Consider the following 18,693-nt stretch of genomic DNA (forward strand, 5'->3'; position numbering starts at 1 on the left):
TCAGCACACATTGGTGTTTCAGTGAGAAGAACTACCTAAAAGTAAAAGCACTTTCATTAGTGTGTTTTTACTTGAAACAAGAATATTTAGAAAGTCTGACTTCAGTATTGGTCGTATGATTCAGTGCAACCTTGGCAAAGTAACGAGGAGTTATATTTACACTGATGAAAATGTTGCATGGTCAGTGGTTAACACCTTAAAAGCTGTCATTCTCCCATGTTACCTCACTGTGTTATTTCTGAATGGCAGCAACCAAATAAAATTCCTCTCCCTCCATTTTTTGACTCTTCAAAATACAGAACTCAAACTAGGAGGCAGGGAGCATATTGAACGTGCTTGTAAGTATGTAAAGATCATCTTACTGTTAGCCTAAACAATTAAATTGCTTCTTGAGCCATGGTCTATGAACAAGGGCAAGAAAGACCGTGTACCTCATAGAGCATACTCAGACATAAGTGCAGCAATATTCTGAAATCTGTCCCTTCCCCTTCTAAACTGCCCATTGCAAGAGTCTGCTACAGAGAAGCTAGTTTACTTTTGGCTCAAGTGAGCAATAAGCAATTTATTTCCATCCCCTTCCATGACAGCAGGAGGCAAGGCATGAGTTGCACTGCAGTGTATGGCTGAGTCCCAGAGCACCCAGGGATTGCTGCCAAAGCTGCATTACCGGACTGACTCTTCCTGCCAGATTTGTGGCCCAGGGTACATGTGTGCTCTGCTCTGTATGGTCCGAGTTTCCCAAACCAGGTGGGAGTTCTGATGGGATTTTATTCAGTGGCCTCTTTGCACTTTTTCTTGATGGGTCTAGGCAAACCAGCAGTCATGAAATGCATAAATAAGCAGAATGTCTTCCCGCAGGAAAAGGCAGTGGGCTGGGGTGGAGAGGAGCTGGGCCGAGGGAGATGTGAAGCAGGAAGAAGGGTTGGTTCCCAGGCTTCTGGCATTCGGACCCAGGGTGTCCACCCTGCCATCTGCCTAGCTTCTGCTTTGTGCTAAAGGATGCTTGCTGGATAGGAGAGCCTTTGACAAGGTTTCCAGCTGTGGAAGAATGAGTAAAGACTGTGGGAATAGGATATGAACCCTGCAGTCTTGCCAACAGTAAAATGCTTTCTAAATTTCTCCTGGTTTTGTAACATAAGAAAATCCTTAGTTGGCGCTTGCGTAGGAGTCGGGTATGCAGAGGAGCAGTGCTGGGCAGTAAATAGTTAGAAGGACAGAGCAGCAACATTGATCTCATCTGGGGAATGACAAGGTACTTCCAGGGGGAGTTCCCAGTAGCAAGGTCAGCATTGTTTTTTTGCTTCATGTTTATTTGATGCAAGATTTTCTTGTTTAATGACCGTTTGTATAGTGCTGTATTCTGTAAATAAAGCTATGACCTTTACCTTCTGATAACAGTATAGGAGTGGGTTAATATTAAATGAGAGAGGGCGGGGAGTGGGAATCTGCCAGAGTTAATGCCAAGTTTACATTCCAGCGAGGGCAGCCATGTTCCGGTACTCTCAGTAGAAAGGCCAACAGCACTTTTGAGCAGATAATGGCAGCTAAATGCTATAGAGAATGTTTATATTTATTTCTGGATAAATGTCAGTGATTTTAGATGATTGATGTTTATGCTTTTGTTTTTATAACAGGAAAAATGTGTTATCTTTCTGCATTTGATAAGAAGATCTTAACTGAGGGAAGCCTATACAGAATAAAAATCACAAGAGTTACAGCACATGTAAAACTGAAATGTACCAACATAAGGCAATCCCTCCAGTTTCCCGAAAGCACTGAGGCATAGCTTTGTTTCTCCAGAAACACGTACACTGGTTCCAAACAAAGCCACAATCTTCAATTTTCCAAGAGAAGGAAAAGAATGTTTTTGTTTCTCCTTGCATTAAAACTCTGAAGTTCCTTCCTAAATTTGATTCTGCTGCAAACCGACAAATGATAGGACTGAATTTTGCTGTGCCCTTCAGTCATGTTTGTCTTCAAACAATGGAAAATATTTCTATAACTCAGTTGCAGCGGTGTTGAAACTATGTCATGTTAAGGGTGAGGCTTTGCCTTTTTGCATGCCATTAACTGCTTCTGCCAAAGTCTCACAGTAATACAGAAAAGGGCACAGCAAATGTGGTTCTAAGGTGACAAGCATTTCATAGAGTGTTTGTCATGCTCTTGGGGTGCAACAGAAAAATTGGAGAGGAAAGCAAAATGTTAGATGAAAATTTGCAAGGACCCTCTTTAGCATTTTTAAAATTTTAAATATACTAAACCACCTTTCAAAAAAAAAAAAAAATTGGATAACACATTTTGATGAGGGCATTTACGTATGGCTTCTATGTTTTGATTAGAATCTCGCTATATTTGGCTGAAGGTTTGCGTTTAGTCTCTTCAACCCCTCTTCCCCCCACTTTGCACTCCCTGCTTATAAAACAGCTTATCTCTTAGACACTGCTCCAGCAAACATCTCTGCATGCAGATCACTGTACTCATAGGCTGATTCCGGCTCTGTGAGACTACTCATATGTGGGTATTGTGCAGTTTCCTGTATGATTTAGGACCCTTTGGTTCAATTTTAATCATTACAAAAATGTTTACTTTGAAATAGAAGTCCTCACTATTGTTTAAAAACAAAAAAATATGTTGCTCATCCCTGCAAATGGCAGTGGAAAAGGAGAATTTAGCTAATCTGAATGGCAACATAGCTGTGTAACCATTGAAACTTTTGAAAATATTAAAATCATCCATTTTGCTGGCAACTTCATAATATTATGTAAGAGAACAGAAATAATACTGCTCTCTAATAGTTAAATATAATGTCCAAAAGAGCTGAACCAGAGAAAAGGCAGACAGTAAGGACCCCAGCATTTTGGGGAGTGCTTCAAACTCTTTGCTGCCACTAGAATAAACAGTACGGGGATTACATCAGAAAGACCTTGAACGGAGTAGGTGCAGTGTAACCAGAGAATCGGAAAATGGAACAGAATAGATCAGGTGGTCAGGAGTGTGCTGAAAATCACCTGAAAGCTGAGGAGTACCAAGTCCGGAGTGTAAAGAGTCATTCAGCTTGCTTTCCTGTGGCAAAATTAATGTCAGTTCTGTCCTTTGCTACCAGTGGTTCCGAACATGCAACTGCCCAGAGCAGCAGCCAGGGGCAAAAATACAGTGATAGAAAAGGATCTTCCTGCTGTCACAGCTTCAGTTAAGTGTTGCTGTCTGAGCTGCACATGTTGATCACCTCTGTTCTCCTTGCAACTGCTACAGGAGGCCTGGGGCTATTTGAACCCTGAAACATGCAGGGGCAGATGGAACCAAGCAGGGCAGTTCTCATACTGTGGCCAGATTGAAAAACAAATGTAAAGATGGAAGGTAGGCCTCACAACCCTGATAAGTTGAAAATAAGCAGATTGCTTACTTTGACAACATAAAGATTTTTTTGTTTGAAAAGAGAAAAAAAAGGTAATATTCGGTGTATAAGGAGAAGATCCAGTGTGACTTCTTCCAATGTACTTGCCGGATACGTGTTCACTTCTTGCCTCCTGCTTCTGGAATTTGTTTCCATTAGTCAGTCTTGCAAAACAACATTGAAAGAGGGGGGAGAAATAATGCCTATACTTACATAGGTGTATCTTCTCCTCCAGGCTTTAATTTACTCCTTCTGATGTATGAAACTGTCAGAAAATACAGTTCTTCAAAGTATGTCAAATGCAAATAGTACGTGCAGTTGTGTATATTTTAATGTTGATTTGACAGTAAAAACTGTAAAAATACTCTTCATTAGGTATTCCAGTCTTAGGCATATGATTGCCATTCAGAGGGGAGGAAAGGATGAGAAGGCTTAGCAGTGTAGCATGTGGAATGGTTGCACTTTGGCATGAAACTGAATAACGTAGAAGAAATGCCCTAAGAAAAAGAGACAAAGAAAGCTAGCTGACTAATAACCTGAGCAGAAGAACTTTGTGTGTGCAAAACCTGGAATATTAAGTATAAAATTAAGTTGCAACAAGTAAACATTATAGCACTTCAGCAACTATTTAGTTGATTTATTATAAGGTTTTCAAGGGAGATCCTACGGTCTACTAACACCCATTTTAAAAAATGCCTAAATATATTCTAACAAACACAAATGAGTCAGATTGAATTGCTACAGTCAGTGAAGTGGGTAATGGATATTTAAAAGCTTCCAAACATCAATAAATCTGAAACAGCTCTAAAGGAGTACTTGTAGAACAAAAATAATATGCAGTTAAGAAACTGCCTGAGTACATATTTACCTAAAGTTAACCACCAGTAAGTGGACAGCAAGTGTTTATGGTACTGTATACTGAGGAAATAAAAAAGGCATACCAAATGTCTACCACTTTATTTGTTAATAATTTCTAATAAATCCAAAGGGGACTCTGCAGTTTATTATTCTCTGTTATCATTATAAAGAGGCCCCAGATCTCATTTATGAGTAACTAATTGAATAAAAAAGATCCTTGAATTATGAAGTGGGGAAGCAGACAGCAGATCAGAAGTATACCAACTTGCTACAAGGCTGAAGATTTTCTTTTGACAGCCTCCATAAGGTCGTATTATATGATACATGAGCAGTAGAACAAAATCTTTGTATTTCTGTGATGACACAAGAGGAAAAGAGTTGCATAGTTATTCTGTCCATGAGCAAAAGAGCCTGAAGAAATTTTGAAACAGCATGCTGAAAGTTCGCTATGTAATAACAACAACAACAAAATATTAGCTGATATTACTAAGCTGAGACTTACAAATCTGTCGATAAATCTCAGATGTAAGTAGTTACTGTCTTGGCTATGGGCGCTCATTAGAATCACAGAATCACAGAATCACAAGGTTGGAAACGACCTGCAAGATCATCCAGTCCAACCACCCTCCCATTCCTATCAGTGCCACAAGCTACTAAACCATCCCTCGTAGCTCCTCATCCAGATGCCTCTTGAACACTACCATTAGGACACGATAATACTTTCTATAAACCCAATCTGATAGAGAATTAGACTAAAATCCCCAAATCAAACCACAGAAAAAAAGTATTTTATTTTTTACGCATCTTATTTATAGGATCCATTTTAAAAAACAGTCATACACAGTTATGTTCACTTTCTTACAGCAGTAGAAACATGGGACTATGAAAGAAAGTGGAAGGGAGGTTGGCTGGGGCAGGGTGGATAGTAATGGACCAAACAGGATGTTAATCATATTGTAGTGCCCTACGATATTTCATTTACTATTCAAGTCTTAACACAATGCTACAAATTGGCCACAGAGACCATAAACTAGGATCCTCATTTGCTCCACAGTATGCCAAAGTCGAGTCTAATTCATTGTATGCATGTCTTTGTGAGAGGGCACAACGTTCCCTCCCATTTTGTTTTATACTGTGTTTTGATTAATATCTTTCTCTGAGATTCATTTGTTCATGTATTTTTATTTGGAATCCAGAAAGTGATAATACATAACAAAAGATCTGTAATAAATTTGGTTGTAGGTTGACATGGACATATAGAGGCTGCTACTGCTGTGTAGAAGACTACCTCTTAAAAAAAGAACAAGATTCTCATTCACATTAATAGCTGCTTCTGATACTAGAAAAGCAAAGCAATTTTACAGTGGAACTGAATTGTACTCAGTGCAGTTTAAGATTGTCAAAAGGATGCAAAGAGACTTTATTGGACTGTATAATTTAATGAAACTTTATGTTACATAGTTCATCTGTGAGATGTATAATTAGGTTTCTTTCTAGTCTTGGCCCACGTAAGTATCTGGGAGTTTTACATGATAATTTCTGATCCTGTCGGAGCAAAGAATCTGGTTAGCAAGACTCTGAAGTATTATTGTATTGGATAGGTGCACACAAGTTTTGAAGGTAGTTTCTCAGGCTCAAATTCAGCTGTTTGGTTTTTTTTAATGTGAAGAAATTGTCCAAAAATATCTTGCTTTGGTGAACAATTTATGTTGTAATCCTGCTGAACTCAGTATTTACATGCAATGATTACTCAGTAAGTGTCAAACATTAGAGATTAAAATCATATTTCAGTCTTCTAAATCTTATTTTCAGAATTACCCCTCTTTATTTTCACTTGGGCTAGACTGTTGAACCTTACTTTGTAGCCTCTCTGTTTTACAACTAAAGGCAAATTGGTACAGCACTCTTTGCTAACCTTGATGTTGGTAAAAGTGAATAACCTGTATATTTCCTACGTCTTGATCTGTCGTTTTGCATGGGAGTAACCCACTTGACTCGCCTTTCCGTAGCATTTCTATTAATTAAAAATAGTGAGTTCTTTTATATGAGTAGATTTTTAGTGGTGATATGATACTGTTGGCACTACAGCCAAAGTAGTGTTCCTGAGAAAGCGTTTTCTTGAGGACACTGGGGGAGCTACTTGTGCTGCATTTGAACAACGCTGGAACTGGATCTTCCTGCCCAGAGAGACTCTCTGGGGTTTTTTGTACAGCTTGCTGTCAGAGGTGCTGGGAGAATAATTTGTTTTCACTGCGCAACTATAGTTTGAAAAGTGTATCGTATGTATTAAGACCCTCTTTTAATTATGAATCAAAACGAGGTTTGGAGCTGCAGCTGGGACCATTAGGGCAAATCACAAGCTTCTGTGACCTCCACCTTGAAGTGGTACTGAGGTTTATTTTATGTATAGATTAACATAGAAGGGAAAGTAACCATTTTTTTTTCCTGGCATCTTCATCATACTTTACAGACAAATAATAAAGTTTTGTCTTAGTTTTCCCAGAATCTCTCTATGGCAGCAATTTTCTATCAAATATAATGGAAAATTACCTATATAGAATTTGAAAGACAAATATATCTGTATAAAAGAATCCTTTTAAATGATTAAAAATAGAATAGATTTAACCAGCTGGTTTCACAAGAATTTCTGCAGAAATCTATTAAAATTTTTCTGATTGCTGCTGTTTTGATCCTTATAAATACAGTAGGTTTAGAAAAAGTTTTAACGTAAGAGTCTGCATAACCTTCCCCAATTCAGATCACGTGATTGGGTAAAAAGATGTTCAGGCATGTAACTATGCTCCTGAAATCAGAATAGAAGCAGAAATTATTACAATCTTTTTCTCGAGTGATTCCATATAAGTAAGCATTTTGTTTGAAGAAAAATTCTTGCTGAGTTACATCATTTCATTTAAGCTATATAAGTTATTTAGTCCATGCTGCATAACATTACAAGCACTACCCTGTGGAAAGGCTTTCCAAAAAAGACCCAAGAGGCTGAACTGAGGCCAAAGTAAGGCTGGAAAAATCAGTGTCTGTGCAAAAGTTCACCAAAGAGGGCTTTTTCTGGCTAAGAAAGCATTCTACTCCATGGAAACATGATATGGAGCTTTAACAGAAGCCTGCTTACTGCTAGGAGCTGTGTTTGTTCCCTGCTGGGACACCCTTGGGAGCACAAGGAAGAGAATTCTGATACATTTGTTTCTTTTATAAAAAGAAACCCTCTATGCAAAAACCTTCAGCAACCCTTTTCCTTTACACTTTCAATGCACTATAAAGTTGCAGAGGTCCTTGGCTGGTAAAGAAATGAGCTGAAATGTAGATTCATGCTGGCACATTAATGTCTTGCTCAGGATGTGTTCCCTGTCACCTATCTTTGGCCACTTTATTGGATGCCCAGTGTTATGGCTGCCAAAATAAAAGTAATCTCTTTGAAAATGTTGTTCTTTATAAGTCTGTGGTGTAGATAAATATTTCAGAAAAGAAATGAAAGAAAATTAATAAATTCAACTTATAGTGTTGGATTCCAGCATTGCAAAAGTTTCTTTTTTTTCTGAATGATTATTTCATCTCATCCTGACAGAGCACAGAATAAGTATTATCAAGGATGTATAAAATCTGTACTATCCTTCATGAGCATATGATTCTAATATTTTAAGGGTTCTTCCTCTTCACTGTGTCTTATCTTGTTTGAGTATGCTGCAGTTCCAGCCCTGTGGCTGAAAAATGGGGATTTATGTGAATCTCATTAGTTTCTTTTGATAAACAGCTTCAGATGAATTAAAAAGAGAAACTGTGAAGCTTCAAAGCTAGAAAGAAGGTGGGCTGCAGGAGAGAGCAGGTCTTAAGGAGAGCTTTGGAGGCCATCTTTAGCACCAAGTGGCCTTTGTGGCCAAGAGTTCTTTGTTCTATGGGTAGTTAGTTAAAAAGGCTGAATGAGTCAATTTTCAGTCTTATCACAAAGCTCAGGCAGGCTAATGTTCTCCTTTTTGTACAAAACTGCACCAGAGCATGGGGCTTCCTTACTTGCTAGGAAAACATGGTATCCTTCTCCCTCCACATGGTCAACAATACATTTGGAACTGGTCATTTCTGAAGGAGATGTCAACATTTGTGTCGTGTTAACAAATAGAAGAATGTCATTTGGCATTCCTCGAAGAAACAAGGACAACTTTTCTCCAGAGAAAGGATACGGTCAGAGAATAGAATAGGAATGCTACGTACTTTTGTACCATTTGTATGTAGAGCACGTATGATAGCATAATAACGATGTACAGAGTTGGATCAAATTGAACTATGATATATTGTAGCTTCAACTTTTATTTAATGGTCATTTCAAACCTTAGCCTTGATCTTAATAGGCAGCATTATAGAAACAATGGACTTCCAAATAAAAAGGAAGGTTTTGGCCCAGTACTGTGATAGTACTGAATGAAAAGCTGTCTCCCCTGTTACAGTTATATCATGCTAAAACAATATTGGTATTGTCACACAGCATGAAGCTAATTGACCTTTAGGCTAGGGTAAGTGTAAACCTAACAAGTTAAATGCCATTGAAAACAACCATCTTAATCTGGAATTTGAAGGACCTGATATATGCGTCAGTGATTTAAGGGAGAAAAGTGGAGACATGGGATGAGATCCAGGACTAAACATCTGAAAGAAAGAGACTAAAGTAGTCAACTCTGGTTGATTAAATATATTCTGATCCTGTTTTTCTTTGGTGTCTTGACCTTAGTAAAGTTCACTTAGCATGTAATGGAAAAAACAACCAGTTTGATAGCAAAATACAGGAAATGCCTTCAACCATTGCTGATTACAGTAGCAGCTTTTCCTCTGTTGTTTTCATGTTTTTTTTTAATGCTCTTTCTGTGAGCCTGAAACAATGTAGAATAATGCTTTGGAGCCTTTTATTTGGTGTGTCCAAGTGAAGCAGTTAAGTGTCTGGCTATTTGATTGATATGTGTTGGGAGGGGAGGTTTTGCAGTCAGAAAAATGCAATATGACATAATTGAAAAAAACTAAGTTTTACAGTGTATAACTTCAAATACTAGCAAACTGTGTGCGTGTGTTTGTGTTAGAGAGAGAGAGAAAGAGGGAGAATTCTATCAGACAAATGAATACTGGTCTTTTATTTTTCTTAATCTGCATTTGTTTGGCTATCTCCTACAAAAATAAGTTTCACAACTAACTGGAATGAAAACAGGATAAATCTCTATCTGGAACACAGAGAGCTGGGAAGCAGCACATGCTTGAATATACTCAAAGTCTCAAATTCATCTCATCTAATTTTAGGAATGCAAATGAAGCTCCCAGGACACAATCTTGGTTGTCCTGGAGTGTGTTTAGTCAAGAGAAAATAATAGGTTTCCTTAGGAAGCTGCACAGCCCATATATTCATATTGGAGACACCCTTGGAAATGGCCTTGAAGGTAGCCTGAGGCAAGTTGTGCTACCTCCATAGAGCAAAATGTTTCATAACTCTAGTTACTTAAATGATTGAGATAAATTTTTAAAAGAGATGGTATGAGTTGTGATTGATTACATTATGTCTTCTCTCATTCCTACCATGCGTGAAGCAGTAATATATTTTCTTCTGTGCTATTAAGATTTGCGAGGCTGTATTGCTGAGATGATAATTAACAAAGATGACTACAGAAATGCAAGGTGCTACATGGATAATCATGCATTTGTTGGCTGAATGTTTTTCTCTTCTGTTAAGAAAACTTCATTTGAAGAAAATAGAGAAGAGAGGAAAAAAAATTCTGCCTTTTCACGTAGTCACAGAAACCATGCCTGAAAACAAAGTATTATCTTATTTTCTTCATGTTTGCATAATTTGTATTCCACCGTCAAAATGATAGTGACTTTGTTATCATATCTACTAAGGCCACTGAGGAAAGTCACCACTGCATTTGAGTTCCAAAGGCAAACTTTTACCTGATCCAAATATGAAAAATTAATTAGTATGTCTGCTGATATATTTACTATCTAAGGTTCTGCTAGCATTTTTTTCAGAATTGATTTTTCTGAACTTGATCTGACAAGCTTTTCTAGCTTCATGCCAGCCTTTCACCATCTTTCATCCAGTGGATTTATCAAATAATGATTTAGTATTTTTTTGTTTAAAAGGATTATAGACATACATAAATAGGCACTGCTAGTTTGTGCTCCACCTAAGTTATTGTTACAGTATGCAATCTTATGTTATTTGAGATATGAAAATAAGAGCACAAAGCATTGTACTTCACATAGTAGTATGCCTCAGCTTGAGTCAGTCCTTGGCTAAACCTAAGGACTCTATTGTCCTCAGTGGGATCAGTGAGGTGTCAGTGAGGACAAGTTGTGTCACATTACATATTTAACAATGGCTCAACTTAAGGTTTTTTTAGCAGAGACTGATACAGTAAATATTATCAGTGGGAATACAGATTCATCCTGTCATTCTCAGTTAAAATCTTTGAGAAGAAAGAAAAGAAAAAAGAAAAAAACAAAAAAGGAAATGGTGTATTTAAATGAAGTGAAGAAGTAAATCCCTTATTGAACTGTTAGTAACCTTAATGTCAGGGTACTCACATGCACAGCTGGAGCCCCATAAAGACCAAACTCAGCTCCAGGAGTAAGACATCTATGAGCTCAGAACCACTGGCTGTTCGCGTTACTGCTTTCATAAAAACCTTTGAGCAGTCTGTGTTTTCAATACAAATGGCTTTTAAAATCTGAAGTTTTTCAAAAGAAGAAGATTGCTTGCTATATGATGCAACTGCATGTTTCTGAGGCAGAAGCCACTTCCATTCATGACTTTTCTTACCCGATAAAAAAATTGCTGGCCTTCAGGCCATGGGAATGCAGGAATGCCTGTGGAATCCAGTACAAAATTTGACTAAATTGAGGCATTGGAAGATTAAATGAAGAGGCAGCATTGTAACACTATATCCCATCTCTGCCTAAGGCTCATTGAAGGATTATTGCATTTCCAGGTGGGAATCATGGAAGGATGACATTTAAAAAGCAGTATGATGTGAATGTAGAAGGAAACACTCATTAAAAAGAAATAAAGATCACTTTCTTATATCTATAGCCAATTTTTGAGACTATTTTACATAATGCCTGTTAAAACTTCTAGGTGTTTCTGTTGTGTTCACAAATAAAAATGTGACAATAATATGAAAGGAAAAGCAGCACAAAGGAAAGCTGTTAAGTATAATATATTAGTTTGTCTACACATTATTATAAGGAAACTCAGCATAATAAGATAAGCAGATCATGCACTGTAATGTCCTAAGCTGTTACCGACAATTGTAATCAAGTTATGGTCAAAAACATTAAAAAGCCATATATAGAAATTATTTTATAAAACTTGTTTTTGTGTTACCAGCAAATCACTGTTTTCTTTAACCTCCTGGAAAGGAGTATTAAACCTTTGTTTGATACATCATTAAGACATTGGTAAACATTTAGGGCTAAACAGCCTTCTTTTCCCTCCCAGGACCTTGCTTTTCTGAAAGTTCTCTCACAGTACATTGTGGGAATAGGCAACATCATACAAGCCACATTTTTGCTTTCTGATGAGTTTACAGAGCCACAGGCAGCTTCTTTCTGAGGAGGAATAACTACAGTCATCAGTACAGTTTAGAGACTGGCCTTCTGGAAGGGAGCTCTACAGAGAAGGACCTGGTTATCCCAATGGACGAGTTGTCCATAAGCCAGCAGTGTGGTCTTGTGACCAAAAAGGCATCCCCCTCTGTTCTGTCCTGGTGAGGCCACATCTCGAGTACTGTATCCAGTTCTGGGCTCTCAGTTCAAGAAAGACAGGGAATTCTAGAGAGTCCAGTAGAGGGCCACAACAATAATGGGGGACCTGGAGCATCTCCCTCATAAGGAAAGGCTGAAAGACCTGGGGCTGTTCAGCCTGGAGAAGAGGAGCTTGAGAAGAGGCCTTATAAAAACTTATAAATATCCAAAGGGCAGGAGGTGTTGTGGATGGGGCTAGGCTCTTTTCAGCAGTGCCCAGTGACAGAACAAGGGGCAAGGTGTACAAACTGGAACATGAGAAGTTGCATATGAACATGAGGAAAAGCACCTTTACTTTGAGGGTGACAGAACACTGGAACAGACTGCCCATAGAAGATGTAGAGTCTCCTTCTTAGGAAATATTCAAAACCCGCCTGGATGCTTTCCTGTGCAACCTACTGTAGGGAACCCGCTTTAGTAGGAGATTGGACCAGATGATCTCCAGAAGTCCCTTCCAAACCCTATGATTCTGTGCTTCTGAGAAAATGCTTTTCATAAATCTGCTAATTACTTAATGGATCAACATAAAAACAAAACAGAAAACCCCAGACTTGCAGATAAATACTGCCAAAACTTAGGAAGTTTTAGGAAATGTCCTAAAATAAAAGTGTGAGAACCATTTTTTTCTTCACTGTTAATCTCACTCAGTTTCCTGTCTACTTCCTCCCAAAATCTGCCCTAATATCATGAATCCACTCATAAACATGAGCAGTCCAGCACACGCTATTTTTTTCCTCCATGGAGTAAGGGAGATCACATCACCTGGTAGAACCAGACATCCAATGACACTATTACAATTGTATTTTTTTGCTTAGTATCATTATAAAATGAGAGGCTTCTTCCTTGCCCCACAGTGTCTGGAAATGGAGAAAATGTTATTTGTTTGTGTTTTCTTAGAAGCTATGGTTGGGGTTTTAGCCATTCGTCTTCAATTTGTCAGGAAGTAAAAAAAACCTTGCTGATGTGTTGTGATTGAAATACTTAATGCAATAAAAGAATACATTAGTTCTAGTACATCTGTCCCATAGCTTATAAATGAAAGTTGATATTAGGTTGTGAGACTTAATTGCTAAAGAATTTAACATCAGAACATAACAAGTATTGAAATTTATTTTGGTTTTCTCACCAGCTTTCTATATAACTCCATCTTGGTTAGAACAGAATCTAGTACATTAGTTATCTGTGTATTTTGGAATCACCAATATGTTTGAAGAACTGAGACAGAGATTTTGGTGAGTCTATCAGTCATTCAGAAAATACCATTTCAGATAGCATAGTATAAATGTTTTATGGTATTTGTTGCTTTTGATTGAAATTTATGTTGAAAATGCTACATTAACTAAAATTACAACAAAGAGAAATTTAGTGCTGGGTACGGGAGAGATCTCTAGATGCAAGAGAGTATCTTTGTCTCAAATGCAATTTGATACTGCTGAGTAAGTTAAGAACTCTAGGAATGTAGAAGTCTTATATTAATTAACATAGAAAAAGTAATTTCATCTTACTAATTGAAATTTTTAATTGATTTAATGAGGATGTTGCCTTCAGTTATGAATTTCAATAACTATATTAGTGGAAAATTATTCTGTTGGCTCTCTGTGTGTTGTTATGGGGATGTTTCCTTTTTACCTTCAGTGGTTCCTTCTGTGAATAGCCTGTCTATTCAAAGCCTGCAGAAAAGATGCCATTTTCCCATGCAGGGGAACAATGGCAGTGGCAAAAATTTCAAATAGAGTTCTGAAAGCATTTATTGTAGCTGGAAGTCACACACACACAAAAAATGTGAAGGATTTGACAGTTGTTCAGTAGCTACTTACTTTTGACTTGTGTTGCTTTGATGTTCTATAGATGCTTAGTAAGGTGCTGTCCTTCACTTCATTTTAATCCTATAAAGAAATATAGGATCCTGTTTCTGATGTAGTTATTATTTCCAAACTTCTGTTTATTCACCTTCATGCTGACCTATATGCTGAAATGTATATGGTTGATTATTCAGCAACTAGAGTAGAAGTAGATGCTGTGGAGATGTTTCATTGTAAAGTGATTGCTTAAACCAACATGTGATCATGTTTCTTAGCTACTTGATCCTGTTCTTCAAATATGGTTTTATTTAGTTACTAATGTTTACCTGATTCAAAGGCTACTGTTAGTAATGTTTGGCAGACTTTCTGGTCAAAGCCTATCTTGACTGTTTAATTGCCTTACTTTCAACAGGAACATTACCTGTTATCTAAATGACATGTGTGACACATGGCCACACACACAAGGTGGTTATCTCACTGGCTACTGTTTGAAGTCAGACTTGAAGAGTGCAGTTCTGTGAAGTCCTCATCACTGGAGCATTTCTGGGAAGTGAGAACGCTCGGTGTCTCATGACACTGGCATGTAGAGGAATGAATGAGTATTGTGGAGGCTTTCTTGCAGGTTACCTGCTGTCAGCCTGCTCTTCTGTTCTGACATGTACAAACCTTGTTGTTATAATCCTGATTATCTCTTGAGATCCTGCCAATCATTCCTGCTTCTGAGGTGATTGTGATGCTGGCAAATGCCCAGAAATAGAAACCAAGGCTTAAATTTCTTTTAACATTTTCCGCGAAAAAGAAATGATTAAAAAAAACCAATACTTAAGTTATGCAATTTACTGTTCCAGTCAACTGAACTGACTGTACAAAGCATCTTGGCAAACAAACAAAGGAGAGAAGTAGCTTCATGTATCATTAATATATTCAAACAACCTGGGCATTTTCCTAGCTTAACTGGTTAGGTTGTTTGCAGTTGCAAGTAGTTACTCAGGTTATAGGAGCTCATTTTGTAATACACAGATGACTTTCTTAGTTCCTACAAAGAGTATGCAAAATGAGAAAAAGAAGAATGCAATAGATCTTTGTCGTGGAGCTATCTGACACTGTATTATTTGGTAAGCTCTGATTTAGAAGCAGACAGCTGGCGCTAACACCAGGAACCAAGTAAAAGACAGAATGGATCCAAATGGATTATTCTGTACAGATAATGATTTTACATTCTGGAGATGGATAGCTCTTAATTTTGAAGAGCTGGGTTTCAATTGTGAAAACATATAGGTCTTAAACTAAAACTTTTTTCACAAGCACAGAAAAAAAAATTCATTGAGAATTCTTTTCTGTTAGTATTTCATTTGTTTCCTCATCTCTCGGTGTTTGATTTAGTCTTTTTTTTTTTCCTCTGATGCATTGAGTGGCATGTTAGCTCCTCTCTCACATTTCTTGAGTTATTATGCTTTCTTTTTTAAAATTTACCTTTTTAAAAAAAATCTGTCAGATACAAATTAACAAAACTGTTTTTAAATGGTTTTCAGTGCATGATAATCTCATAGACTAGCAATAAATTTGGCATTTTGGTAGACTCCCAACTTACCTTTTAACCTCCTGTAGGTAGGCTTAAAATTTCACTTCTGGTCTTCATAGTTAAACAGAATTTCATATTTAGGTTATTCATGTTTTTCTCTTTGTTCAGGTTGTTTATTCTCTTTCTCTACAGTCAAGATTTTCTTCAGTTTCTGTTACTTACACAAATCTTTAAGCAAATAAAGGGATAGCAAGAAGCGATTGATGGGTTGAATGATTAGATGTAGGTGATTTTGTTGTAACCAGTTAGATCTTGGATTGTTTGGGAACTCATAAATAGCATGACTTTAAAAAATGATAAAATGTAGTCTAGGGGCTCATGGGTGTGACCAGCTGAGTATCTACTAGGGTAGCATAACTGACTTGGAGCAAAATCAGGTGTATAGCATATTGATTGCAAGGAGCATTTCTACAGCCCAGGTATTCTTCAGCTTCATAAACCATATTTGATAAGGCTAGTTTACATGAGAGACAGTGGATTTGCAGTTAGTGAGGGAAATCTGACTTTGGCCACCTCAAACTTCTTGCACAAACCACTTAGTAGTATGTATACAGCACGACTAATTTCTACAACACTGTCATCAAGTGTTTCCCAGAAGCATCTGATGCACACTGTATCTATATGCAAGCATTACACAGACCTTGAGTAGTAAGTCAACTGTGTACCAGAAGTACCTCATTTTTTTTGCTGTTATGTGGCATAGTATAAGTTACATACAGGTGGGCCAGCATACCCAAAAATATTGAACAAACATCAAAAGAAAGATAAAGTCAATCAAAAAGAAATAACTTTACCTACTGAAATAAGGGTGATGGAGAGGAAAGAGCACCTCTAAGGAAATTTCAGAACACTGTAGCCTTGGATATATCTCAAATAGTGCAGCCTTGGAAAGGCTATTAAATTATTTAATGTCTGATTGTTTCTAGTGCACTATGATGATTGTGGTTCTAAAGTCTAGGGACTGGAAAGGCGACATTTCTCTAAATGAAGGACTTCAGAGCAAAGTAAAGGCTTCTAATCACTCACTCGGGTGGAATTTGTTGATATTAAGGATTTTGGAAACAAAATCTGCATCTTTTCATAGAAACATAAAATAGTTTGCATTGGAAGGGATCTTAAAGGTCACCTAGTTCCAACCTTCCTGTCATTGGCAGGGACACCTCCCACTAAAATGGGTTGCCTAAAGCGCCATCCATCTTGGCTCTTGAACACCTCCAGGGATGGGGTATCTACAACTTCTCTGGGCAGCCTTTTCCCAGTACCTCACCATTCTCATAGAGAAGAATTTCTTCAGCATATCTAATCCAAATCTACCCTCTTTTAATTTAAAACCATTACCTCTTGGAATGTCACTATACTCTTGAATAAAAGTCCATACCCAGCTTTCTTGTAAGCCCCATTTAGGTACTGGCAGGCCGCTATAACGTCTCCCTGGAGAATTCCCTTCTCCAAGGCTAAATAACCCCAATTCTCTCAACCTGTCTTCACAGGAGAGGTGATCCAGCTCTCTAAGCATCCTTGTGGCCTGCCTCTGGACCCACTTGAACTGGTTCACACCCTTGTTGTACTAGAGGTCCCAGAGATGAACACAGTAATGTGAGGTGGGACCTCATAAGAGCAGAATAAAGAGGGTGAATCACTTCCCCTGACCTGCTGGTTACATCATTTTTGATGCAGCCTAAGGTATGGTCAGCTTTTGGGGTTGCAAGCACACCTTGCCAGCACATGTTCAATTTTTTATCACTCAACATCCCCAAGTCCTTCTCCTCAGGTTTGCTCTCAATATATTCTTTATCCTGTCTTGGATTGCTCCAGCACAGACGCAGGACATTGCACTTGGCCTTGTTGAACTTCATAAGGTTTGCAGGGACCCACCTCTTAGGTCTGTCAAGATCCTTCTGGATGACATAACTTCCCAACAGTGTGTCTACACATTAAGTGCGGTGTCCTCTGCAGGGACCCAATCCCACTGTGTCCATGTCATGGGCAAAGAAATTAAATAATACCAGTCCCAGTACAGACAAGGAGGAACACAGTTTGTCATTGATCTTCACTTAGACATTGAGCCATTGACCACAACTCTTTGAGTGTGACCATACAACCAATTCCTTATCCATCAAGTGGTCCATATGTCAAATCTGTGTCTCTCTAATTTAGAGACAAGAGTACTGTGTGAAACAGTGTCAAATACTGTATCAGTTACTCTTCCCTAATGCATCAGCACTGTGACCTTGTTATAGAAGGCTGTCAGATTTGTCCGGCACGAGTTGGCCTTACTGAAGCTGTCTTGGTTGTCACCAGTTACCTTTCTGTTCTCATTTGTTTACAAAGGCTGGCATACAATTTTATTCATATGTCTGATTAAGAATTTGTCTGCTTATACTTATTTCTCCTCAATTCCTTTTATTTAATACCTCTAGAGCAAAAAGTTCTGATCAGGAACTGACCACACAATCACTTAAGGACATGTGTTCTGCTTTTGATTCTCACCTCTTCATATATTTCTGTGAATTTTTAATACAATATAGAGGAGGCATTCAGAGCTGAGACAGAAGTGAAAAATATAATGGACCATGCATTATCAGTGAATCATAGAATATCCCAAGTTGGAAGAGACCAGCAGTGGGTTGTGTTGTCTTTGTTTTTTGTTTGTTTTATCATGACAAAATATATGATAAAGTAGTTCTGCTGGATTGTTGTTTTTTGTTTGTTTGTTTTGTTTTCTTGGTTGTTTTTTGTTGTTGTTGTTGTTGTTTCCCCATAAAAAAGATTATTCCTTTATTCACTGGCTTTCCATATCCTTTTGTAATTTAGTCTCAGACAAGTTGCAGGTAAGTTAAACGGTACCTAGCATTTGTTGAGTTGGATCATGAGATAATTGTCAATGGTATGTTTAGAATATGTGCAGGGGGCAAGACAGGAAAGGTGGATATCCCTTTCTCAACCTGTTACTGACCTCACCTAGTTTAATAACCAAACAATTGTGTATTTTCAACACAAAGACATTTGTATGAAGAGTGATCACAGGCAGCTGCTAAGATATGTTGTTTAACAATGAGTGCCAGGTATTAGATTATTTCTGAGCAGTTCTCAGGCTGCAGAAAATAATTCTCCCAAACATTTAAATACTTTTTTCTAATTCTCTCATTGCAGTCTGAACTTTGAATTGCTGGTATACATTAAGAATCCAATTCAAAGTAATCCATGTTGTAAAGTTAATTAATTCAACCCATTTGGTAAGTAGGCTAAATTGTTATTCCTTC

At 37.7% G+C, this 18,693-nt stretch overlaps 1 protein-coding gene across 1 annotated transcript in view; it reads left to right on the forward strand.

The window, feature by feature from the left end:
* Nucleotides 1-18,693, forward strand: part of PRKCE (protein kinase C epsilon) — a gene marked incomplete at both ends in the record, with an annotated part of 268,767 nt that overhangs the window by 225,066 nt on the left and 25,008 nt on the right. The gene's annotated exons all lie outside the window — the stretch shown is intronic.

Source organism: Tetrao urogallus (assembly GCF_951394365.1).
Source record: "Tetrao urogallus genome assembly, chromosome: 2".
In the NCBI taxonomy this organism is placed as follows: domain Eukaryota; kingdom Metazoa; phylum Chordata; class Aves; order Galliformes; family Phasianidae; genus Tetrao; species Tetrao urogallus.